Source organism: Lactuca serriola, chromosome 4 (assembly GCF_051521515.1).
Source record: "Lactuca serriola cultivar US96UC23 chromosome 4, Lser_US96UC23_V15, whole genome shotgun sequence".
Classification (NCBI taxonomy): Eukaryota; Viridiplantae; Streptophyta; class Magnoliopsida; order Asterales; family Asteraceae; genus Lactuca; species Lactuca serriola.
In genome coordinates this window covers 374,298,002-374,324,909 of record NC_136411.1, presented here as the reverse complement: position 1 = coordinate 374,324,909, position 26,908 = coordinate 374,298,002, and the positions used below count along the sequence as shown (strand labels likewise).

At 40.7% G+C, this 26,908-nt stretch overlaps 1 pseudogene; it reads left to right on the top strand.

The window, feature by feature from the left end:
- Positions 1-9,149: 9,149 nt before the first annotated feature.
- LOC145099784 (elongator complex protein 4-like) lies at positions 9,150-10,100 on the top strand (annotated as a pseudogene).
- The last annotated feature ends 16,808 nt before the right edge of the window (positions 10,101-26,908 follow it).

Sequence of the window (26,908 nt, the reverse complement as noted above, 5' to 3'; positions counted from 1 at the left end):
GAGTTGGAGGACCCAACTCAACGAGTAGGAGTTGAGCGAGAAAACCCTAATTTTCAGGGTTTGCACCCTATTTAAAGGACCTTAAGTCCTTTACCCCGCCTCCCTCACCACCTTAACACCAGAGAGAAACCCTAATTGAGTTATTATCATATGTGAGAGAGAGAGAGAGAGATAGGCTAAGAGTGTGTGTTTTGGTGCATTCTTTGAAGGAGATTGAGGAGCAAGATGCTTGGAACAAGAAGGAGTCTTTGGATCCGACATTTATTCCGTAGTAGCAGCCATTTGGAAGTAAAAAGGTAGTACCTTTGTAACACCATAAATTTCCAAACAAATTTTTCATTTAAAAATCACATTAATCTCATTAACATAAATCACAAAATCTCAAAAATCTCAATTTATCAAAACACGTGTCTATAATAACAAAATCCAGGATCCATAAAACATAACTCAGTCTCATGTGTACAATCAAGTCGGCGCCTTCCCGTGATCCTGAGAAGTACTTGAAATACATAACACATACACGGTAAGCACGAAGCTTAATGAGTTCCCCAAAATACTACACATATCTCATTAGCCTCTAATGGCTATGCTCAAATAAGACCCTCCGGTCAATGTGTCTCAGTGGGACCCTCCGGTCCTAACTCAGTAAAGTTAGTATAATACACAACATAAATCACAAAGACATAATGCAGGATATCACAATACTCAATATAAGCACATATGACCCTCTGGTCATACATAGATTACCACTCAAGGTAAGTATAGTGAGATGACTCACCTCGGATGATGAACAGCTCCTATAGATGCTGCTGCTGCACACCGGCCTCTAACACTGAACCAAAACCCATAATTACCCAATTAAGATCTAAGACCAAACCTCACTCATTAGGTCTAAAGATAGCTCACTACCTGACTTACAATTTACTCAAGCTCATTGGGCCCACCAAGGCCCAATACTAAATGGGATCTCCCAAGGTCCAAATCCTAAACTTAAGTCCCAAAGGCAAGACCATCACAAGGCCCAAAACATACACAATATTTCTCTGATCAAAGTCTCCAGTACAATAAGCCCAAAATCCAGGCCCAACACTCAAGGCCCAATATGAGATTTAGCCCAAAAATCCCACAGCTAGATTACGCGGGGCATACCTCCCTTGGTATGCTCAGCGTACACAAGCGTCCATATAAATCCTGATCGGGGACATTGGATCAGTACTCGGGGCGTACTAGGATTACGCGGGGCGTACGTCCTAGACTTACACTTCCCACTCTTTTGGTCTTAATCCGTTAAGACCATAGCTCTACTCTCAGATCTGGACCTCTTAAAGGATCATACTCCATAAAGTTTGTGACTTTAAGCCTTGGCATGGCTGAGGAAGTCCCAAACACAAAAACTCTCACCCTTTACTCCCAAAAATGCTCATATCTCATGCATGGGGTGTTTTTAACAACCAAGACCTCTTTTTTATGAATCCACTCCATTACTAACACTTAATGGGGCATATATTAAGCTCTGGAGTTCAACAACTCATAAAGCTTCAAGCTTTGGGACCAAAACCCTAAAATGGACCAAAACCCTAAAATGGACCAAAATATGCTCAAATCAAAAAGGATGAGAAAGCTTTGAGCTTTATACTGTCAAATGATGCTCCAACCACAGAAAAGCTCAGATCCAAGGCTTGGACTCCAACTCCATCCTCCTCAATGCTCCTTGTTCACTTCAAGGATACCACAAGAACACTTGGAAGTTCACAAATGGACACTCAAGATAGAGAAACGGATATTAGGGTTTTGAGAGGGTTGAGGGTTGGAAATAGTGGCCAGAAATTAGGCCATCATGTTCTTTAAATAGGGTCACACCCTTCATTTAGAGTTTTCTCTTTGAGCCTACTACGCCTAACATACCCACTGGTACGCCTAACATACTAGGTGGCTCCGCGTCCAAATTAAGCACATGAGTGCGCTGAGCGTACACATACGTATGCCCCATGTACTCAGTTGCCACCTTTTCTCAAATAAGGGACCAAACCTGCCACCACTTCGAACTATCATAGCTTCCTCACTATAAGCCTGATTCCAAAAATCCCCACATCCATGGAAAAATGGTAAGAAGCCCAAAGTTTCTAGTAACTCGTTGCAGTCTCAAGGCTTTCTTATGCCTGGGTTGCAGCCCATGAACCCTAAATCACAGACGATCCGAAACAGGATGTTACAATTGTAACACTCGGTCCATGGCATGTATTTAATTCAAGTATTTTTCATGTTTTGGCCTGGGACTCGGCGAGTTGGAGGCCCAAATCGTCGAGTAGACTCGACTTTGGACCCGGAGGTTTAGTGACCTACTCGACGAGTTTGGGGACCGACTAGACGAGTAGGAGCTGTATGGTGGAAACCCTAATGTTATGGTTTGCACACTATTTAAACATCTTATTCTGCCTCAACCCAGCCCCCATCGTCCCTCCCAACCCAGAGAAACCCTAACTCGAAACCCTAAGCCCCTTTTGAGTGTTCTTGAGCTTTTTGGTGACTTTTATGTGCATTTGAAGTTAGAAGAGAAGAAGAAAGCTTGGGAGTTCAAGTGGAAGCTAGTAGATCCATAGTTTTTGCTTCATTCTCAGTTCATTCAAGGTAAAAAGCTTGAACCTTGACCATCTATCTCCTAGATCTTGTTTTGGGGCTATTGTCTACCTTTTCTAAGCTTTTGAGAGGCTATACTCGGATTAGTATGTATATGTGGAGTTACACTTTAGATCTAGAACCATTGAGTGTTCCCATGGCATAAAGGTGCCAACTTTATGGCCTTGGGAGGCCCATGCAACATATAAACCCCCTTTTATGGTTTTTTGAGCCAAAGGCCTCATGCATGGACATCAAGTTTGTAGCTTTACATGTAAAATGGACTCTAGGAGGCCATATCTATGTTTTGATGCATCAAGACCCATTATAATCAACTGAATAGTTTTGGACAAATAGGGACTCGGCGAGTCAGGTCGCATTTTCCTTAAATGCCTTCTAGAAAAGGCCTGCGGTTGAGTGGAAGGAACACTTAGCCTGTTAGGATTTTGTTATGGACTTAAAGATCAAAGGACTCGACGAGTTCAACGAGGAACTCGTCGAGTTAATGGCAATGTCCTAACCACATGAAGATGGACTCGACGAGTTCAAGGATGAACTCGGCGAGTCGTAGACTATATAGATGAAGATGAACTCGACAAGTTCAAGGACAAACTTGGCTAGTCGGTTGAAGATAGTCTGATGTGTCGTTGAAGGCGAACTCATCGAGCTCTTGCTAGAATCGACGAATCGGGTCGGGATTATGGCATTTTGTGGTCATGGGGACTCGGCGAGTTGGTGGACCAACTTGGCGAGTCGAGTCAACTAGATGTTGACTTTGACCAAGGTTTTGACCTTGACGTTGACTAGGATTTGAGTGACCCTTGTAAGGGTTATGAGTATAAATTGATAACTTAGAAAAGTTGTTGTATAGGGATCGAGGAGTCGAGAAGAGTTGGTTTCCGTACCGAGGACAGTGCAGATAGTACACGACATTGAGGTGAGTTATCTTCTAGTAGAAGTTGGTCTAAGGCACCAAGGCCAACCCATTAGTAGTTGATTACAGCAGAGATGATTGTCTATGTGATAATTGTCTAGTTGCTTTTATTAGATGTGTTCTATGTGCCAATATGATATGTTCTATGTGCAAGTGGTAGTGGGAAGGGGAATAGTCCCCGATTCGGTCGTTAGGACCGAAGGGTAAGGTCAGACACCCCATATATGTCTAACAACATGATTATGATATGTATTATTATGTGATAGTAGTACGGGGTGGAATAGTCTCCGCGAACGTGTGAGATAGATTGGAGGGTAGGCAGGCACCCTAAAATGGCCTGACACGGGTAGGTCAACACTGTAGAATGGCTTGACATGGGTAGGTCAGCACCCCAGAATGGCTTGACACGAGTAGGTCGGGTACCCCAGAACTGCCCGACAGTATGTATGGTTGTATGGCATGCGGTATGATGGGGAAACTCACTAAGCTTCGTGCTTACCCTTTTTAGTTTTGTTTTTAGGTACCTCTTTAGCTAAGGGGAAGGAGAGGGCAGGGTAGCAACGCATTGCACACATATGATTTCCGATTTGAGAACCTTGGGATTGTACTCTTACATTTTACTATTTGATGTATGGTTTTCAAGACTTGTGATTTGTGACTTGGTGATTTGAAATGATAGCAACGATGTTTTCCGTAAACTATTTTTTTAAGTAATGTAATTAAAAAAAATTGGGTCTCGATTGTGGGATGTTACAAGTTGGTATCAGAGCCTTGGTTTGAGGGATTCAGGCATACCATCGGGGGTGTCTGGACTCAAACCGAGGGCTTGAAGGATTTTTACAAGAAAAAGAGTTTTCTAAAATTTAAAAGTAAGGAGTTTGGGAAAGAACAAGGTGTGTGATGCGTGGGACCGGCCGAGCTCAAGTAAGTTTTCCCCAAGATACCCATACATGTTATGTTATGTTATATGATATGATTATGAGAATTGCATGCTAGATTAGGGCAAAGGATCTAGGAAGGATGCCTTATATGTCTGTTGTATGAGTTTATTGAGCTATATGCTAGGGCTGGTTAGTCAACAATATGGTAGCCTGATTAGGTTATGCTTGGTAATGGTTACTTAATGCACGAATGCTGCTTTCTTTGTGCTGATAGGGGTTCCAGGTAGCTTTAACTAACTAGTAAGCGAATATGTAATAGTATCCGCAAGCTAGTTAGGGAAAGATGGTAGGGACTCCTTGTGCAGCTAATGGCGGAGAGTAGGTTGGAGAGTGCCCTACGACAAGCCTAGGATGAGATGAGCTTGCAAAGCAGTAGTAGTAGAAGGGACATGGTGAAGTCGAAGCAATCCTTGAGGAAAGTACGGATTGATGTTGAAGGTAGTATGGGCACATACTACTGGAAGCAGAGGATCCGTACTCGAATTAAGGAGGGCTGAGATAGAACCAGGAAACTTGGAGAGTGTGTGAGACCTCTCGAGAGTATGTCTGACCTTGACGTTTATGTGTTTTATTTGAGTATGGAGATTACATGACATAGAGCAGGAGGTTCAAGGTCTGGATCAGGATCAGGATCAGGCTCGGGTGCGGGATCCGAGCAGGTTGATGACGGGCTATGCGAGTTCATAGCGTCGGAGATTACGAGAGGTATCTTTGAGGCGACCCCGGTCATTTTCGGGTTAATCAAGGAGGGGATTATTGAGCTGATGGAGGATCGCCTTCGGACATTCAGGAGTGACTTGGTGTCCAGCCAGTCGGATCCGTGCACATTATCCTTCAAGGATTTCAGGGGAAGTGGTGCACTAGACTTTCATGGGGCGAAGGACCCCATTGCTGCCAGGAGATGGATCGCAGACATTGAGTCTGCCTAGTTGATGAGCTTCTGCCCAGAGGGGTCGAAGGTACGCTTTGTTGCAGGTTGTTTGAGGGATAACGCTAGGCATTGGTGGGATTCAATTGGTGACTCGCTAGGAGCCCCAGCCATTGAGGCTATGACTTGGTCAGAATTTGTGAACAGGTTCAGGGTTGACTTTGCGCCAGCTGTGGAGCTTCAACAGCTGGCCAGGGAGTTTCTCGACATGAGACAGACTATGGAGTCAGTGGGAGAGATCACCGCCAAGGTCCAAGAGAGGGCCTTGTTGGTACCTCAGTATGCAAGGGATGAGGAGATGTGGAAGACCCGCTATCATGATATGTTGAGGGCTGATATTTGGGAGCATGTTAGCTACTCAGCCTGTCCGACCCTGGAGTCCATTATTGCCAAGGAGAGGGAGATTGATTTGGAGCACCTCAGGATGAGGAAGGTAGAGGCAGAGCAGGTTATTGGGGTTTTGGGGAAGAAACCCAAGGGATCCGACACTAAGGTCGAAGGGACAGTCGGGCCAGAGCCGCTACAGGAAATGTGGCAGGCCGCAAGAGGGAGCTTGTAGAGCGGGATCATCGGGCTGCTACAAATGCGGCAAGACAAGGCACTTTGGCAGGAATTGTACTACTCTTGCACGGTTCAGATGTCAGAACTGATTTGCTTTCATTGCAATCAGAGGGGCCATAAGAAGGCCAACTGCCCCAGGTTGATAGTAGCAGCAGCAGCACCAATGGTGGCGCCAACACCAACGACTACACGGGTTATGGATTGCCAGAAGGTTAAGTCAGAGGCTCCAATGGTGAGGAGTTGAGCTTTCCAGATGACAGCCGAGGAGGCACGCGCCGCACCTGATGTGGTGATGGGATCATTCCATATGAATGGTATCCCAGTTCAGGTGTTGTTTGAATCGGGTGCTACCCGATCATTTGTCTCTCTTGCGCTTAGCATGAGGTTCCCTGAGTCTTCAGGCATGTTAGATTGCCCTCTAGAGGTCGAGATTGTGGATGACAGATCAGTGCGAGTGTCAGAGGTTTTCAGGGAGTGTGTTTTGAGGCTGTTCGAGTAGTGCTACTTGGTAGACTTGGTTCCCATACCGTTGCGGGGGAACAAGGTTATTATAGGCATGGATTGGTTGAGCCTCAATGGGGCGGTGATCGACTGCGCGCAACAGTTGGTTCGGTTCAGGACCCCAAGTGGGGGAGAGCTGGTGATTTAGGGTGAGAGGCCACAACGTGGACCAACTTTAAGTTCAGCAGTGATGGCTAGACGCTACCTCCAGCAGGGGTGTGCAGGGTATGTCGCCTATGTCTTGGATACTCGGGAGATGGGCGGGGCGGTAAGTGGTGTGCCGGTGGTACTAAAGTACGTGGATGTATTTCCAGAGGAGCTATCTGGAATACCTCCGGAGAGGCAGGTAGAGTTTAGGATCGACCTAGTCCCTGGTGCGGCTCCGATAGCCAAGGCACCGTATCGGCTGGGTCCTCCTAAGAGGCAGAAGTTGTCTACAGAACTATAGGAGCTGTTAGACAAGGGATTCCTTAGACCGATTAGTTCACCCTGGTGAGTCCCGATTCTATTTGTGATGAAGAAGGACGGGTTGCATCGGATGTGTATAGTTTACTGAGAGCTGAATAAGTTAACGGTGAAGAACCGTTACCCACTCCTGATGATTGATGATCTCTTTGACCAACTTCAGGGAGCATCTTGGTTCTCCAAGATCGATTTGCGTTCAGGTTATCATCAGATGAGGGTTAGAGAGGAGGATGTGCATATGACTACCTTTCGGACGAGATATTGTCACTATGGGTTCGTGGTGATGCCATTCGGGCTCACCAATACTCCTGCCGCATGCATTGATCTCATGAACCGCCTGTGCAGACCGATGTTGGATCGGTCTGTGATAGTTTTCATTGATGAAATCTTGGTCTATTCCAAGACACAGGAGCAACATGAGGAGCACTTACGGGAGGTGTTGGATACTCTTAGGAGGGAGAGCTTGTATGCTAAGTTCTCCAAGTGTGAGTTCTGGTTGCGTGAGGTGCAGTTTCTTAGGCACCTTGTCAACCAGAACGGGATTTCAGTCGACCCGACCAAAGTGGAGGCCATGATGAGGTAGGAGGTTCTGAGGTCTCCATCTAAGATTCGGAGCTTCCTGGGATTCGCAGGTTACTATCGGAGATTCATTCAGGAATTCCCCAAGATAGTTGTGCCTTTGACCCGGTTGATAAGGAAAGTCGTGGTCTTTCGTTGGGGGCCAGAGCAGCAGGCCGCATTCGAGACGCTGAGATAGAGATTGTGCGAGGTGCCAATCTTAGCCCTGCCGGAGGGCATGGATGATTTTGTGGTGTATTGCGATGCGTCTATCTCGAGTTTGGATGCGGTATTGATGCAGAGGGGCATGTTATCGCCTACACTTCGAGGAAGCCGAAGCCTCATGAGGTGAACTATCCGACACATGACTTAGAGTTGGGGGCAGTTGTTTTCACCCTCAAGATTTAGCGTCATTACCTCAATGGGGTCCGTACACTACTAGAAAAACAGCCTTTTACGACGCGCAAACCACGACGCTCATTGATCTATGTTACGAAAAGAGATCGACATTAAAAAAGTGTCATCTCTTCAAAAAATTTAAGGATTTAGGTCATGCATTATTGCGTGCTCTTAATTTAGTGTTATAAGAAAAAAAATAAAAACACGGAGGGCACCGTATCTTAAGCGCGCGTCATCTGTGAGTGTCGCTTTATAATTTTAATGAACGCGCGTTCGTTTAGTAGATAGGGGGAAATGAAATCCCCAAAATTTTGAAAACCCGCCTTGTTTTTTTCTACCTTTTTTCTATCTTTCATCTTCACAATCGATTCTCTCCTCTCCCTCCTCTCCAATCCGCTTCTCCCCTACTCCTAACCTTACTTGTTAATCGTCTCATTGGATCTCTGCTCTAATGTCTCTCTGAAGATCAAGAAATTTCAAGCCCTAGTCTCCCTCTGAGGCAGAGACGAAAAGAGAAAGAAACATGAAGAATGCACCTATCGTTTTTACGACTTATGATGCTTCTCAAAGCTTCTCAAAGCTTTTGATAAGAACACTGGCTCAGTTGCTTCTCAAAGCTTTTTATAAGCACCCCGTCGACTTTACATACCGGAAATCGACCCACATCCTCAAATTAGGGTTTTTTTCATCCTTCAAATTACGACCCACATCCTCCATAGATCGATCCTTATTGCTTCATTTCTCACAAGAAATTGAACACTTTACATTCACAGGGCAACAAAATCAACTATTTCTAGAACTTGGGTTTCAGTTCCAATTGAAATTGAAGGGTTTCTGGTCACCATGATCAAAGGGTTAAGGTCTCGTTTGTCAATGAATGCTCACAGGGCCACAGAAGCTAGGGTTTTTTGGGCAAAGCTAGAATCGATCTTGTCTCGTTCCTTCGGAATCACGAAGACGCTGATTTCCATGGAGTTCACGCGGACTATGGTTCAGAGAGTTCTAAATTAATTTATCTTCAAATCCTGTTTGGAGAACTTCTAGTTTACACTAATGAGCGTTGTGGAATAGATTGCATATCTGCTTTGGTAGTTTCCTTCCAAAAATGATGCTGTTCAAGTATTCTACAAACATTATATATGATTATTAATAAAATCATTTACTCCAAAATCATTATATATGCTGTTTACCTGTTTGATCCGTTTGTTCTTATTTCTCAGGAGGATTAAAAAACTGTTCGATATTTATGGCTACTGGCAAAGTCCGGACAAGTAGTTTCTCAAAGAACTTTTCAGTTGCACCTACCTCTTCTGTCCCTGGTCTCAAGTATGGACCAAATGGAACAATCTTTCTTTCATCAGGCATACCGGATCTTGATAGTAATCCCAATACCCCCTTTTTATATTTTATTAAAGCATCAGAACAAGTATGACAACAATTTCCTAATGGATGAATTGTTTCTGTAATATCTAGAGATTTTAGGTGGGGGATTCCATTTAGGAAGTCTGGTAATGATCATGGAAGACACTGAAGCACCTCATCATATGCTTTTGTTAAGGACTTTCATGTCTCAGTGACTAGTACACAACCAACCTGTTCTTTATGCAAGCCCAATCAAAAACCCTAGAGCCTTTCTTGGAACCTTGCCAATTACTTTAGTCCCCAAAGATGACAAATCTCGTAACACTGATGCAGAACAGGTACTACTTTACTTTTTCCTATTTTGCCCTTAGGAACATGCATCTTTCTCTTTACAAGTACAACTGTATTAATGTAAATTCTGCCTTTTTATGAGCTTGTAGAAGGATTTGCGGATTGCTTGGCAATATAAGAAGTACCTTGGGGAAAATAAGCAACATAACGAGGAGCGAGGTAATTTTGTATCTTTTTATCCATTGTGGGGATTTTTAGAATAAAAACTAAACATCTTTTGTGTTGTGATAATGTGATGCAGATGGGAAACTGTGTGGAGTGTTTTAGCCTTTTAGATTGTTCAAATCTTGATGGATTCCGAGATAGTTGTTCAAAGTTCATATCTCAATTTCCAAAGTACTGATGTTATTATTAGTAGTGGATTGATCTTATTAAACATAAAAGTGGTCTTCTTCATTGACTCTTACACCTAATTTTCATAATTCTAATCAGGTATGATGGAAATATCACAAGTGTAGGAAGAATTGCTATCCAATCATTTTGAAGCCTGTAGTGTTCGAGGGATATCAAATAGATGGTGCAATCTGTGATGGAGCTACAGGGGCGACTGCCAAAACGCTTAAATTACCTCGTGAAGATGAGTTTTGGAGTAGGGGAATTAGTGCCTGTGCAATCTGTGATGGAGCTTCACCAATTTTTAAGGGTGAAGTTCTTGCTGTTGTTGGAGGAGGTGATACAGGAACTGAGGAAGCAATATATTTGACTAAATATGCAAGACATGTACATTTACTTGTACGCAGGGATCAATTAAAGGCCTCACAAGCTATGCAACAAAGAATCTATTTGTTCAGGTGTATATATATATATATATATATATATATATATATATATATATATATATATATATATATATATTATTTTGTGTAAAAGTAAAATCATATATTTATGATTGTTCATATGTTATAAAAATAAAAATAGCCGAAGAGAACCAGAGGAACCTGATGATGCAACCAAGGGTAGGGATGTCTTTAATGAAAAGCCTCCTCCTGATGAACTTATGGCTGCATCAGATATTGGAAAGTCTGTTACAACATCTCTTCCAGAAAATGTGGTAAGTAGCCTACTTTTTGCTTTTAAAATGATTTATTTGATTTTAATAAATAATAATTAATATCCTTGATGATATATATTTACCAGATTATGCACACAACATTTCACATATTATTTTTTGTTTTTTGTATGCCAAGATTCAATTTTTAATATTTTTTTATACCTTGGCAAGATTTATTGACTTTCCAACTCTGTTACAACATAAGGAGTGTTGCCTTTCTAGACTGAATAGACCATCTAAACGAGACTAAATGACCATTAAAAATGCTAAAAACAAAAAAAAATACGAGTTATAAACTAACCTTTGGAACATGGATGAAAACCATCCTTTCTTCTTTGAATCTACTTTCTTATTTGTCTCTGCTTCATCATCATCTGTGCATCATTCCTCTGATTTTTGTTTATTCAACTACATTTATAAAGATCTTGTCATATTTTTTTATGTTTTTTTTACTTTTCAGCTCTAGTGGAAGCTCTGTCTGCATTAGTTCTTGTTGTTCTGTTTTTTGGTTCAAAAATTTGGAACTGCAAGAGCGAGCTTTTTGTTCTCACCTATTATGGGTGCATGGACATTGACTACTCCTTTTATTGGAATTTACAACATCATATATCATTACCCTTCTATTTTCAAGGCAATATCTCCACATTATATCTATCAATTCTTCTCAAGGAATGGCCATGAGGGATGGTTGTTGCTTAATGGTATGGTCCTTTGCATAACAGGTAAGAGCTTTCTTCCTTTTTTTTTTTCTTTTTGTAATTTTTTCTGTTAAATTTCTGGATGGATAAATGATATTTGTCTCTTGAAAGTAATGAATGAACATATAGACTGGTTATTTATTGAGTAAATGACCATTTTACCCTTCTACCTAGAAGTGATGCTGAATAGAGGTTAAGTGTTTTTGAATTGAAGGTTTAAATGATAAAAATTACTATTTTTTTGTTGAGAAAACTACAAAATTGGTTTTGGTCCCTGAAAGATTTGAAATGACTGTTTTGCCCTTTTAATTTATTTTTTTATGTTTTTTCATATTTGTTTTAATATTTTATTAATTAAAAGTAAAAGGGAAAAATAGTCATTTCAACTTTCTTAGGACCAAAACCATAGGAATTTCTTGATTTTAGAACAAATCAATAAGAGTATGTTACTATTTTTTGCATTCAACTCTCTAAATAAATGATTATTTATTTTTTAGATAGTGTTTTACCTCCTCAAGTTTTGATCATTAATTTGATTGCTAAGTGTGCTCATAAGGGCACAGAAGTTAGCTTATAGTTCTCTTTCTGCTTTTCTACTCTTTTAATCCCAATTTGTCCTAACTATTTCTCTACGCCTGTTCATACTACTTCTTAAGGTATGGGCAATTGCAGATTCTAGACGACAAGGCTTTCTTGGCTTCAAAGAGTTTATTACTACAATGCAGGTAGTTTTTTAGCTTTATCTTCTTTCTCTTCTATCCACCATTTCTGTATACATGACCCTTTTCGGTGTGTGTGGTGATTGTAGTTGATTTCTATGGCACAAGTAGGACATACATTAAGTAGCGACCTCTTAAATTCTGATGGTAAGCCGTGTAACCACATCATCTTTTCTTTACACTTTTAACATGTAAATATGTAATATTTTAACCTTTGATTACCTTTCTTGTGTTCATGTTATCTTACAATGCAGTTGATTATGAAAATTTGAAACCACCTGTTATGGATAGTCTGGATGTCTTACTAGCTATATGTATACCTTTCTCTCACCTTAGCTATATGCATGCCACTATGAGCCTAAAAACTAAATATATTTCTTGAAAGTTAACATGTTTGTTAATGTATGCAGAAGAAAAAGCGTCCAAAAAGTGATCCTTAAACTAATGGTAGTCCTGCAGTTGAAATAGAAAACTCAGATCCTGATGTTATGGGGCCTCAAAAGGTTTACAACATTTATTGTGTTCATTATTTAAAGACATCATTTAAGCTTCATTTATATAAAGAATTAAAGATACATTTGATTATAATCAAGATTAAGGGAGACTTGTAATCATGTTTGGCATTCCTTTCCAGTAAGAAACAGAGTTGTATGATTATTTGTTAGTTTTATAGGAATGTATAACACATGTTAGCAATGTATTATTTTTGTTTAACATTTGAATGATTCTTTGTATGACATTATAATTTGTGCAATTTATTTTATATTATGCAATGGATTGTATTTTTTGTATATGGTATTTTATTTCTGTTATAAGAAATTAAATGAAAATTTAATGTAAAAATTAATAAATATATAAATTTATTTTTTTTTAAACATTTAAATTTACGATACGCAAAAATGTATGTCATCTTCATTTATGACATGGCCTTTCTTGACAGGGGCTTTCTTGATACGCATTGCGTGTCATTAACACGCGCGTCGTAAGGTTACGACACGCGAATGCGTGTCGTCTTCCTTTATGACAGGGCCTTCCTTGATACGCATTGCGTGTCGTAACCGCGCGTCGTAAATGCGTGTCGTCTATAGACGACGCGCAAAAGCGCGTCGTCTCTCTTTATGACAGGGCCTTCCTTGACACACATTTGCGCGTCGTCTGAGCGTTTTACGACGCGCAATGAGCGTCGTAAAAGGCCTTTCTTCTAGTAGTGGTAGTACTATTTACATAGACCATAAGAGTTTGAGGTACCTTATGGATCAACCGAATCTGAACATGAGATAGCGTCGAGGGCTTGATGTAGTGAAGGATTACAATTCTGAGATCCTCTACCACTCGGGGAAGGCCAATGTCGTGGCCGATGCACTTAGCCGCAAGGAAGCACTGATCAGAGATATTTGTTTGCGGATGACGGTGGTGACCCTGCTGTTGGAGTAGATTTGAGAAGCCCAATAGGAGGCTCTGAAGGAGGAACATCGCAAGAGTGAGCATATTGTGGGTCAGGTTTCCTCCTTAGATTATGCCAGTCGTGGATTGTTGACTCTACACCGTAGAGTGTGGGTCCCATATCATGGGGGTGTGTGTCGGGTATTGGTGGAGGAGGCGTGTGACAACCCAAAAAGTTCCATTCGGTAAAACCATCCACTACAATTGAAGTCAAATTAGTATCAACTAACTATCAAACTTTTCGGATAAGTTTGAGTGTTTTAAGGTTAGTGCTCCAGAGGATATCAGGAGAGAGGATACACTAGGGTTTAATATGTTGCAATAAGTGCCCAAACCTTCAAGAGTTTGGAATATTACAGTCCAAAAATGGTATTCGGACCAATAACCCTCAAGGCTACATAAAGAAAATTTAGCCATTTTGGATTCATTTGTTACATTTCTAGCTAGAGAAAACTCGATTTTCTCTCTCAAGGATCTTCACCCGATCACCCCCAACTGTGAGTACTTCAACCTAGAGTGTATATAAGTGTGTTATATGCCTTATTAACATGAAAATCAAGCCAAAACAACAAGATTTGGGAGTTTACCGTCCAAGAACATCTTGGAGAGTAAACTCCTTTATACGGGCCAAAGTGTGCCCAGTGTCCCTCAAAGCCTTGGGACTAAACCTAGGGACTACCATTACTTGTTTTAGACCCCCAAAACATTAAGAAACAAGGCAAGAAGTGAGTTCACGGCCAAGGAAGTTCTTGGGCCGTGAACTCCATTTTAGGGTGCCTAAATGCCCTAAATGCCTTCCACAAGCCAAGAGACAAGCATAGCCCTTTACCATGATGTGTCTAGGACCCAAAACAATCAAAATATCATCACCGATAAGTGTTTACGGCCGCAAACACATGACCAAATGGTCCATAAGCCGTAAACTCAAGATAGAGGTGTTTTGATGCCACAAACACTTCCAAGGGCTTAGGCATGAATTTAGAATGCTTCTTTATGACCTTTAGGACCCTCATAAGTATATTTGGCCATGAGTTTATGGTAGTAAACTCATTTGGGCCGTGAACACCCCAAAAGTGCCAAAAGAAGTGGTCTTTCTCATCCATGGTTAAAGCTAATGTCCCTAAAACATTCCCTAGCTTTCAAACTTGCTTTCCCACATGTGTAGCCATGAGTTTACGGCCGTAAACTCCCTTGGCCCTTGAACTCATGGTAGTAAACTCATATAAGTGCCCTTATACCCTCCTATGTTGAATCACATGTGATTCCAACACTTGGTTAAGGTGTTTCCTAGTCCCGGAAGGTGTTTCCTTTCATATAGTTGTTGTAAACACTATATTTATGTCAATATGTGTACTTAAATATCATTTAGGACTTATTGTGTCTCGGAACTTCATTCGTGGAACTTCTCATCCGTACGCGCATACCCATTTGAATCACCCACATTAGGTGAGTTCATACCCCGTAATGAATCTTTTAACTATTTTAATTGTTTTTAGGGAGGGAATACAAGTTGAACACAATGATCATTGTGTAATTATTTGTTGTTAAACATTCTTTCAAAATGTTACTTATGTTATTTATAAGTTGTTAAAATATTTCAAAACTCTTCTAAAGGTTATGTTACTTTATAGTTATACAAAACTCCATTTTAAAGTATAAGCATAACTTTGTAGATAAATGAGTCTTTTTAGTAACAATCCAGTTAGAGCATTAGTAAACTATTATAGGTATAGTTTAGGAGAATGCTATTCATTACTTCTAGTACAATGAAGCACACAAAGAGTCAATATCAGAACAGAACAGAACAGAACAGAACAGAATAGAACAGAACAGAACTAACAAGTTAATTTGCTATAGCATGACAACACGCAGACATGATCTAACTTTAATGTGAATTACACGGCTTGCATGGATTTGCTCGGGTCACGTTTGGTTCCCTCAATCTCCATACATAAGAGCGGTTAGTAGGGGTTCCAACTTTCACATTATGACCGTAATAAAACAAATATGTTTTTAGGTTGATAGTACCTCCGTATGTCATTATCAACGACATCAGGGTACTCATTTCTCCCATTACTTTCATAAAGTGTCGGTAACACTTGAAGGTTAATCTATCATCTATTCGAGATAGGTTATAAACTAGGGAGAATGTACTTTACAGTTGACGAAGGAACAATAGAGTCTTGGTAGAAGACTGCTTTCATAACAGTAGAGTCTTGGTAGAAGACTGCCTTCATAACAGTAGAGTCTTGGTAGAAGACTGCCTTCATAACAGTAGAGTCTTAGTAGAAGACTGCTTTCAAAACAGTAGAGTCTTGGTAGAAGACTGCTTTCATAACAATTGAGTCTTGGTAGAAGGCTACTTTTAAAAAGTTAGAACCATGATGCTAACCTTATGATTCCGTAATGTATACCTATAGGATACATATATGCTAAGTAGATTCCGACAGCTAATATTTATTATGATGCTAACCTTATGACGTTTAAAAAGTTAGAACCATGATGCTAACCTTGCACAGTTTTTCTAGTACAAAACTTTCGTTTCAAAGTCAGTACTTTTGATATACAAAACTAGCGATTTCCCAGTTAAGAGCTTAATCCATTTTATTAAGCCAGTACAGTTTTAAGGACTTTAAGTGAGTTAACTCTATAACACCTTAGTTTATACACCATGTTTATATATAAAACTAATATCCGACAGCTAATAGGATGTGTGTTCTTCGCTATACGTCCTGTTCCCGTTGGATGTGGGTTTACACCGAGGTCATCCAATCTATTATCTACCCGATACCAAATTATATATAGCAGTATAAACAAAGCTATTATAAAAGTAATCACCATAGTCAATATTTTATTATAAGAAATATAGGTTTTCTTAAAAAGAACTCTCCATTAGACATAAAGGAACCATTACAAATAACTCCATGAGTAACAAGTGAATACACCAAGGTTATATATGACAACGATCTAACAACCAATGGAATATGTGCTATCCGCCTTACTTACTATACCCCGTCGGGTTGTAGGTTGAGTGCAGATGCGCATAATCGATTGTTTGTCTACTCCAAGTATTTATAACTTGTACCCACTTATTACGCATAGAAAGGCTTGTAGTGTCATTTTACCGAACTCCCGTTTTAAGTAGGAAATATATGATTTTCTAGAGGAACAGGCAAACTTTACAAAACAACACTTTACAGCTTATAGCACATTACATATACATTTTTAACCACATTTTTATAGCTTACACACATCACTAAAATCTTATGAACTCAGCAGCTTAATTGCTGATCAACTCTTTCAAATAATTTGTATTCTCAGGAGACTATTAGACAGGTGCTCGTGCTGTGACTTCAGAAGATGGAGCATTACAGCTTCAAGTCTTGTTTTGTTATTTGTTTATGAATTCTATGTTTTGTGAACAGATACATTGTAAACACTTTCTTTCTAAATGAAATGGTTGTTCATTACTTGCTTACCATATACATATCTCGTGATACTTGACATGACGTCCTCCACCCCCGAACGTTTCCGCCGTTCCGGTTTGGGGGTGTGACAGATTGGTATCAGACCATTGTTTATAGTGAACTAAGTATATCAACCGATAAAAGATATACGTCTATAAATACAATGGGGCTTAAGTGCTCTGGATAATGATATATTTTAGATTATAACTTCAAGTTATAAAAATATACCTACTTGCTCATACATGTACATAATAGAACTAGGATCACGAGGAGAACAGAACTAAAAGTATTTAGAGGTTGGACACTGTCGTCAACCTGAACAGTTATGTAATCATAGCTAGGATCAATATAGCCTAATCAACTATATTCGTTTGAGATGTGACCGACATGTGTTTGGGAATGATGTGGTGTTGCAACAGGGTTAAAACTTACCAGAACACCAGTCAAGAGAATGCCAGAACAAGTACAGTTAGAATTAGAGTACTATGGGAGTATTCTATGATACGATAGCACGATAACAAGGTTAGAACATAACAAGTACTTTACGTTAGGATACTATAGGAGTATTTTAGTCCAGATACATAACTTATGTGATAACTTAAAAGACCCTTACGGATAGGTCTATAATCTTACAAGGTGTATTCATAAAGTTTTATATATAATCAAGACCTTATAGACATAGAATCTGTGACCGACGCTTCGCTATCCATTCCTTTTAAGGAAGTAGTGTTGAGGTGGGATCAATTGTTTAAAGTTCTATTTGATCTTCAATTATATACAATACCAACTGGTATACCTAGTATAATTATAGGAAGATTTTGTAAGGATCACCCCATAAAGTTACCTTAAAGCTCATAGGTTCTTTAGTCACTTTCATTCTCGCACGACAAGCCCAGATAAACGTAACCACCTCCTCATAGTAGACAACAGAAGAGTTCAGGAGGAACAAGGCCAAACCAATGAGAAGATTTCAAGGAAAGATTAGCCGAAGTAACCAAAAACGTCTTACGCGTCACACTAATAAATATTAACTAGGTTAATTTAGCGAGCGAGTGGAAACACTGCTCACATTACATGTGTTAGAATTATTTCCATACATGTAGCTGGTAACAGTTATTCAGGAAACAGATATTCATTCGAGGATAGTTATTTCAAATTCATAGAGTTTATTTGGTATAGACTCATTTATGAATTATTTCTAGAACCCTGTGGAAGTCAGGACCCGATACATCCAGAACTAGGATAACTTTGTCTTTTCAGTTTTCGTCTTGTGTTCGTCGCTATAGACTTATTCCGTCTCATCTTTGTTTTCTTTTAGCAAAGATGCCTCCTCGCAGATCACCCATGACACGCTACTCCGATAACTCCCATACCTTCTCCACAAATCGATGCAGAAACTTTGAACGCTGCAGTGGCCGCGGCTGTGGCAACAGCTATGGCACAATATCACTCCACCAGTATAGGTGGAGGCGAAGCGCCTACCGATTCTACTCAAGGTGAGGTCCCCATGCGCCAAGGAGAGTTCTCCTACAAGGACTTCACCAGATGCCAACCATTGTCCTTTAAAGGGACTGAAGGAGTCATTGCCCTTCTGCAATGGTTCGAGAAAACAGAGTCGGTCTTCGAAATCTGTTTATGCCTAGAAGGAAGCAAAGTGAAGTTTGCTGCCTGCACCTTTGATGGCAAGGCCCTAACATGGTGGAACAGCCATGTTAAGTCACTGACCCTATCAGTGGAAAACTCCATAGGTTGGGAAAACCTAAAGGAGTTAATGCGGGAAGAATATTGCCCGTTAGGCGAGATTCAAAAACTGGAACAAGAGCTGTGGGATCTCACTATGGTCGGCTTAGACATAGTGACCTACACGGACCAGTTCAGTGAGCTAGTAGCTCTATGTCCCGAGATGATTACCTCGGAGAGCAACAAGATAGAAAGATACATTTGGGGTCTGACTGTTCTGACCCAAGGAAATGTGTTGTCTTCTAACCCAGCCACGTTCGCTAGTGCTAAACGCTTGGCTCAGCGACTCATCGATCATGGAGTCCGCCACAGCGTAAAAGTACCTATTCCCGAGTCATCAAGGGAAGAGGACTATAATCAATAGTCGGAGAACAAGAGAAAGAAGAAGTGAACAACACAAGACATCCCACAAGAGCAACAAGCGAGTACTATGTACGCCGCTACGACGCCTACTGCTTCAGCATCTGCCAGTCCTTATGCTGGAAACCTTCCAAAGTGTGGAAAGTGCAACTTTCACCACACTGGAGTGTGCCGAGAAATGCAGTGTCTAAACTGCCACAGAAAAGGACACACAGTCCGTTACTGCAGGGCACCGGCTCAACCGATCTCCCAAGTCCTCGGAGTTGAAGAAAACCAAGCCTGTTATGGCTGTGGTGAGAATGGACACATTAAGAGGGACTGCCCAATAATCAAGAACTCAGGCGCAGATAGACGTATTCTGATGATCACCGCAGGAGAATCTACCTCGGAGTCGTCGTCGAGTAGTGGTACGTTTTCAAAATAGTACTTACTTTTAAAAATTAATTAATATTCATATAAGATTAAAATTTGGGGATGACACTTAAAAGTAACTATAATAACTCACATGTTGAAATAGGTCGTAATATTCAAGAGAATTAAAAGATCCCTTAGAGAAGCTATTATGACTCACCATATACATCAGGATTGTGCGCAACTGAGATGTTGCACACCTAGAGTGAGCGACTCCTCTTAGGTCCCCTTTCCTTAATTGGTTGAGGATTTGAGGCAGACATTCTCAGTCGACTGCCTGAATCATCTTAAGTATTCACAACTTGTATATGACGGGCGATGGTAGTGGTACCATGGGGGATCATAGTATAAAAGTATCCTTTAAGTTAGTAAAGCACTTTTATTTGTATGTATGCGCAGATAGCGGTATGATACATAGGAGTGTTAATTTCAAAATAGAAAACAGGAAACTCGAGATTAGTTACAAGGAGTACCTTGTTGAAAATACTAGGAGTACAATACTAAGCATACCAGGGATACATCGTCGTTCATCAGACGTTTCTTTCACTTGACCAAAACTTTGTTCAGTATAGAGTCCGTTGTTTTCTTTCGTCTTGGCGTGGTCCTCACCATACTGAGTTCATATGTTTCTATCGCCTCGATCGGCAAGTTCTCGAAACTTTCGTCATTCGTATAGAAGGTCCGACCTAAACCTAAACTTTATCTTTCGCATTCTAAACCCTCGAAGTACTCGTGAGAAGAGTACTTTGTCCTCCGAAGCCTTATCGTCAGACGTCCGCAAACCGGCACGAAATACCACTCGTCCAGCAGACCAATGTTCGAGCATAGAGGTAGTGGACGAATACAGCCCGCCTATTATTTTTGAATGTATACGCAAGGGTGGTATATGAGTGTGATTACGCAGACCTAGTATGTGTGTTTCCGCCCTATCTCCTGTTTTCCCCGTGGGTTGTGGACCTGGGGCAGTGTCGCACATACGACTTGTATACGCGAGGTAATGATAGATGGACCAAGTATGAATCCTATCAAGAACACCAGGGCAAAGTTGTCAGGTCTACGAGTGAGTATTCTCCAAAGCAGAAAAGCTCAACCCCAGTAGTAACGTTAAGAGAGCGAATTTCGGGACAAAATTCATTTTAACGGGGGGATGATGTGACAACCCAAAAATTTCCATTCGGTAAAACCATCCACTACAATTAAAGTCAAATCAGTATCAACTAACTATCAAACTTTTGGGATAAGTTTGAGTGTTTTAAGGTTAGTGCTCCAGAGGATATCAGGAGAGAGGATACACTAGGGTTTAATATGTTGCAATAAGTGCCCAAACCTTCAAGAGTTTGGAATATTACAGTCCAAAAATGGTATTTGGACCAAAACCCCTCAAGGCTATATAAAGAAAATTTAGCCATTTTGGATTCATTTGTTACATTTCTAGCTAGAGAAAAGTCGATTTTCTCTCTCAAGGATCTTCACCCGATCACCCCCAACTGTGAGTACTTCAACCTAGAGTGTATATAAGTGTGTTATATGCCTTATTAACATGAAAATCAAGCCAAAACAACAAGATTTGGGAGTTTACCGCCCAAGAACATCTTGGAGAGTAAACTCCTTTATAAGGGCCAAAGTGTGCCCAATGTCCCTCCAAGCCTTGGGACTAAACCTAGGGACTACCATTACTTGTTTTAGACCCCCAAATCATTAAGAAACAAGGCAAGAAGTGAGTTCACGGCCAACGAAGTTCTTGGGCCGTGAACTCCATTTTAGGGTGCCTAAATGCCCTAAATGCCTTCCACAAGCCAAGAGACAAGCATAGCCCTTTACCATGATGTGTCTAGGACCCAAAACAATCAAAATATCATCACCGATAAGTGTTTATGGCCGCAAACACATGACCAAATGGTCCATAGGCCGTAAACTCAAGATAGAGGTGTTTTGATGCCACAAACACTTCCAAGGGCTTAGGTATGAATTTAGAATGCTTCTTTATGACCTTTAGGACCCTCATAAGTATATTTGGCCATGAGTTTATGGTAGTAAACTCATTTGGGCCGTGAACACCCCAAAAGTGCCAAAAGAAGTGGTCTTTCTCATCCATGGTTAAAGCTAATGTCCCTAAAACATTCCCTAGCCTTGAAACTTGCTTTCCCACATGTGTAGCCATGAGTTTACGGCTGTAAACTCCCTTGGGCCTTGAACTCATGGTAGTAAACTCATATAAGTGCCCTTATACCCTCCTATGTTGAATCACATGTGATTCCAACACTTGGTTAAGGTGTTTCCTAGTCCCGGAAGGTGTTTCCTTTCATATAGTTGTTGTAAACACTATATTTATGTCAATATGTGTACTTAACTATCATTTAGGACTTATTGTGTCTCGGAACTTCATTCGTGGAACTTCTCATCCGTACGTGCATACCTGTTTGAATCACCCAGATCAGGTGAGTTCATACCCCGTAATGAATCTTTTAACTATTTTAATTGTTTTAAGGGGGAATACAAGTTGAACACAATGATAATTGTTTAATTATTTGTTGTTAAACATTCTTTCAAAATGTTACTGATGTTATTTATAAGTTGTTAAAATATTTCAAAACTCTTCTAAAGGTTATGTTACTTTAAAGTTATACAAAACTCCATTTCAAAGTATAAGCATAACTTTGTAGATAAATGAGTCTTTTCAGTAACAATCCAGTTAGAGCATTAGTAAACTATTATAGGTATAGTTTAAGAGAATGCTATTCATTACTTCTAGTACAATGAAGCACACAAAGAGTCAATATCAGAACAGAACAGAACAGAACAGAACAGAACAGAACATAACATAACAGAACAGAACATAACATAACTAACAAGTTAATTTACTATAGCATGACAACACGCAGACAGGATCTAACTTTAATGTGAATTACACGGCTTGCATGGATTTGCTCGGGTCGCGTTTGGTTCCCTCAATCTCTATACATGAGAGCGGTTAGTAGGGGTTGTAGCTTTCACATTATGACCATAATAAAACAAATATGTTTTAGGTTGATAGTACCTCCGTATGTCATTATAAACGACATCATGGTACTCATTTATCCCATTACTTTCATAAAGTGTCGGTAACACTTGAAGGTTAATCTATTCTCTATTCGAGATAGGTTATAAACTAGGGAGAATGTACTTTACAGTTGACAAAGGAACAGTAGAGTCTTGGTAGAAGACTGCTTTCATAATAGTAGAGTCTTGGTAGAAGACTGCCATCATAACAGTAGAGTCTTGGTAGAAGTCTGCCTTTATAACAATAGAGTCTTGGTAGAAGACTGCTTTCAAAACAATAGAATCTTGGTAGAAGACTGCTTTCATAACCATTGAGTCTTGGTAGAAGGCTACTTTTAAAAAGTTAGAACCATGATGCTAACCTTATGATTCCGTAATGTATACCCTATAGGATACATATATGCTAAGTAGATTCCGACAGCTAATAGGATGTGTGTACTTCGCTGTACGTCCTGTTCCTGTTGGATGTGGGTTTACACCGAGGTCACCCAATCTATTATCCATTCGAATCTATATATATTTATGCTTAGTATACATTAAGTCATCATAAGGGTACCAAGTATGGATCAGGTCATAGGACACTAGAGTTAATGCATAGTTTTTCTAGTACAAAACTTTCGTTTCAAAGTTAGTACTTTTGATATATAAAACTAGAGATTTCCCAGTTAAGGGCTTAATCCATTTTATTAATCCAGTACAGTTTTAAGGACTTTAAGTGAGTTAACTCTATAACACCTTAGTTTATACACCATGTTTTTATATAAAACTAATATCCGACAACTAATAGGATGTGCGTTCTTCGCTATACGTCCTATTCCCGTTGGATGTGGGTTTACACCGAGGTCACCCAATCTATTATCTACCCGATACCAAATTATACATAGCAGTATAAACAAAGCTATTATAAAAGTAATCACCATAGTCAATATTTTATTATAAGAAATATAGGTTTTCTTAAAAAGAACTCTCCATTAGACATAAAGGAACCATTACAAATAACTCCATGAGTAATAAGTGAATACACCAAGGTTATATATGACAACGATCTAACAACCAATGGAATATGTGCTATCCACCTTACTTACTGTACCCCGTCGGGTTGTAGGTTGAGGGCAGATGCGCATAATCGATTGTTTGTCTACTCCAAGTATATATAACTTGTACCCACTTATTACGCATAGAAAGGCTTGTAGTGTCATTTTACCGAACTCTCGTTTTAAGTAGGAAATATATGATTTTCTAGAGGAACAGGCAAAATTTACCAAACAACACTTTACAGCTTATAGCACATTACATATACATTTTTTAACCACATTTTTATAGATTACACACATCACTAAAATCTTATGAACTCACCAGGTTAATTGTTGATCAAATCTTTCAAATAACTTGTATTCTCAGGAGACTATTAGACAGGTGCTCGTGTTGGGACTTCAGAAGATGGAGCATTATAGCTTCAAGTCTTGTTTTGTTATTTGTTTATGACTTCTATGTTTTGTGAGCACATACATTGTAAACACTTTCTTTCTAAATGAAATGGTTGTTCATTAATTGCTTACCATATACATATCTCGTGATACTTGACATGATCTCCTCCACCACCGAACGTTTCCGCCGTTCCGATTTTGGGGTGTGACAAGGTGCACAAATTCAAGTTTTCTATCCATCCCGGGGCGACAAAGATGTACATGGATCTTCATCTTGATTATTAGTGGCCCTGCATGAAGAGGGATGTAGCTTGGTTTGTTGAGAGATGCATGGCCTGCAGGAAGGTCAATGCTGAGCACCAGAGGCCTCACGACAAGAACCAACCATTGGATATTCCGCTGTGGAAATGGGAAGATATCACTATGGATTTCATCACGAAGCTTCCCACGACCGTGCGGGAAATAGATTCGATTTGGGTCATCGTGGATTGGTTGACCAAGAGCGCCCATTTCATTCCGATTTAGGAGAGCATTTCGGCCAAGAAGTTGGTCAACATCTATATCAGAGAGGTAGTGGCTCGGCACGGGGTGCCAGTTTTGGTGATTTACGAAAGAGATGTGCGGTTCACTTCCAGATTCTGGAAGAAGTTTCACGACAAGCTGGGTACTCGTCTGCACTTTAGCATTGCTGTTCACCCACAGACGGATGGTCATAGTGAGTGAGTCATCCAAACTTCGGAGGATATGTTGCGCGCGTGTGTTCTAGACTTCAGAGGTAGTTGGGATACTTCATCCAAACTTCGGAGGATATGCTACAGGCATGTGTTCTAGACTTTAGAGTTAGTTGGGATACTTACCTTCCTTTGGCAGAGTTTTCCTATAATAACATCTATCAAGCGAGTATCGAGCATCCCCCCTTCGAGATGTTGTATGGGAGGAAGTGCAGGACCCCGATATGCTGGGGTGAGGCTGGCCAGAGGGTCATGGGGAGTACCGAAGTGGTACTCAAGACTATGGAGAGGATCCAGCAGGTGCGGAGCAGGCTTCAGACTGCTCAGAGTCGGCAGAAAAATTATTCTGACAGGCGTCGTTCGGACTTGGAGTTCCAGGTCGGCGATATGGTGCTTCTGAAAGTGTTGCCTTGGAAAGGTGTCATTCGGTTCAGGAAGCAGGGCAAGTTGGGCCCCAGGTACATTGGACCTTTCAAGGTTTTAGTCCGGGTGGGCAAGGTGGCATATAGGCTGGACCCGCCTGTCGAACTCAGTCAGATTCACAATACTTTTCACGTCTCCATGTTGCGGAAGTGCCTGGTGCACGACTCGGCAGTGGTGCCTTTGGAGGATATTCAGGTGGATGACAGCCTGAACTACATCGAGCGGCTAGTGGTTTTCCATGACAGGAAGTCAAAGGATCTGAGGAACAAGAGGGTACAGCTAATGAAGGTGAAATAGTAGCACCGCAAGGGCTTGGAATGGACCTGGGAGCCGAAGGACGAGATGAGGGAGCACTACCCAAAGCTTTTTCCGGACTTTGCAACAGACTTCAAGGACGAAGTATAAAATAAGTGGGGGAGATATGTGACACCCGGTCCATGGTACATATTTAGTTCAAGTATTTTTCATGTTTTGCTTAGGGACTCGGCGAGTTGGAGGCCCAACTCGTCGAGTAGACTCGACGTTGAACCATGAGGTTTAGTGACTTACTCGACGAGTCGGGGGACTGACTCGACGAGTAGGAGCTGTATGCAGGAAACCGTAATGTTAGGGTTTTCACCCTATTTAAACGTCTTATTTTGCCTCAACCCAGCCCTCATCGTCCCTCCCAACCCAGAGAAACCCTAACTCGAAACCCTAAGCCCCTTTTGAGTGTTCTTGAGCTTTTTGGTGACTTTTATGTGCATTTGAAGTTAGAAGAGAAGAAGAAAGCTTGGGAGTTCAAGTAGAAGCTAGTAGATCCATAGGTTTTGCTTCATTCTCAGTTCATTCAAGGTAAAAAGCTTGAACCTTGACCATCTATCTCCTAGATCTTGTTTTGGGGCTATTGTCTACCTTTTCTAAGCTTTTGAGAGGCTATACTCGGATTAGTATGTATATGTGGAGTTACACTTTAGATCTAGAACCATTGAGTGTTCCCATGGCATAAAGGTGCCAACTTTATGGCCTTGGGAGGCCCATGCAACATATAAACCCCCTTTTATGGTTTTTTGAGGAAAAGGCCTCATGCATGGACATCAAGTTTGTAGCTTTACGTGTAAAATGGACTCTAGGAGGCCATATCTATGGTTTTAATGAATCAAGACCCATTATAATCGACTGAATAGTTTTGGACAAAGAGGGACTCAACAAGTCACTTGGGTGACTCGACGAGTCGGGTTGCATTTTACTCAAATGCCTTCTTGAAATGGTCTGTGGTCGAGTGGAAGGAGCACGTAGCCTGTTAGGAGTTTGTTATGGACTTGAAGACGATGGAATCGGCGAGTTCAAGGAGGAACTCGACGAGTTCAAGGAAATGTCCCAACCACATGAAGACAGACTTGACGAGTTCAAGAATGGACTCGGCGAGTCGTAGACTGAACACCTTCATATAGATGAAGATAAACTCGACGAGTTCAAGGACGAACTTGGCGAGTGGGTTGAAGATAGTCTGATGTGTTGTTGAAGGCGAACTCATCGAGCTCTTGCTAGACTCGATGAGTAGGGATAGGATTATGGCATTTTGTGGTCATGGGGACTCGGCGAGTTGGTGTACCAACTCGGCGAGTTGAGTCAACTAGATTTTAACTTTGACCAAGGTTTTGAACGTGACTTTAACTAGGATTTGAGTGACCCATGTAAGGGTTATGAGTATAAATTGTTAACTTAGAAAAGTTGTCGTATAGGGATCGAGGAGTCGATAAGAGTTGGTTTCCGTACCGAGGACAATGCAGATACTACACGA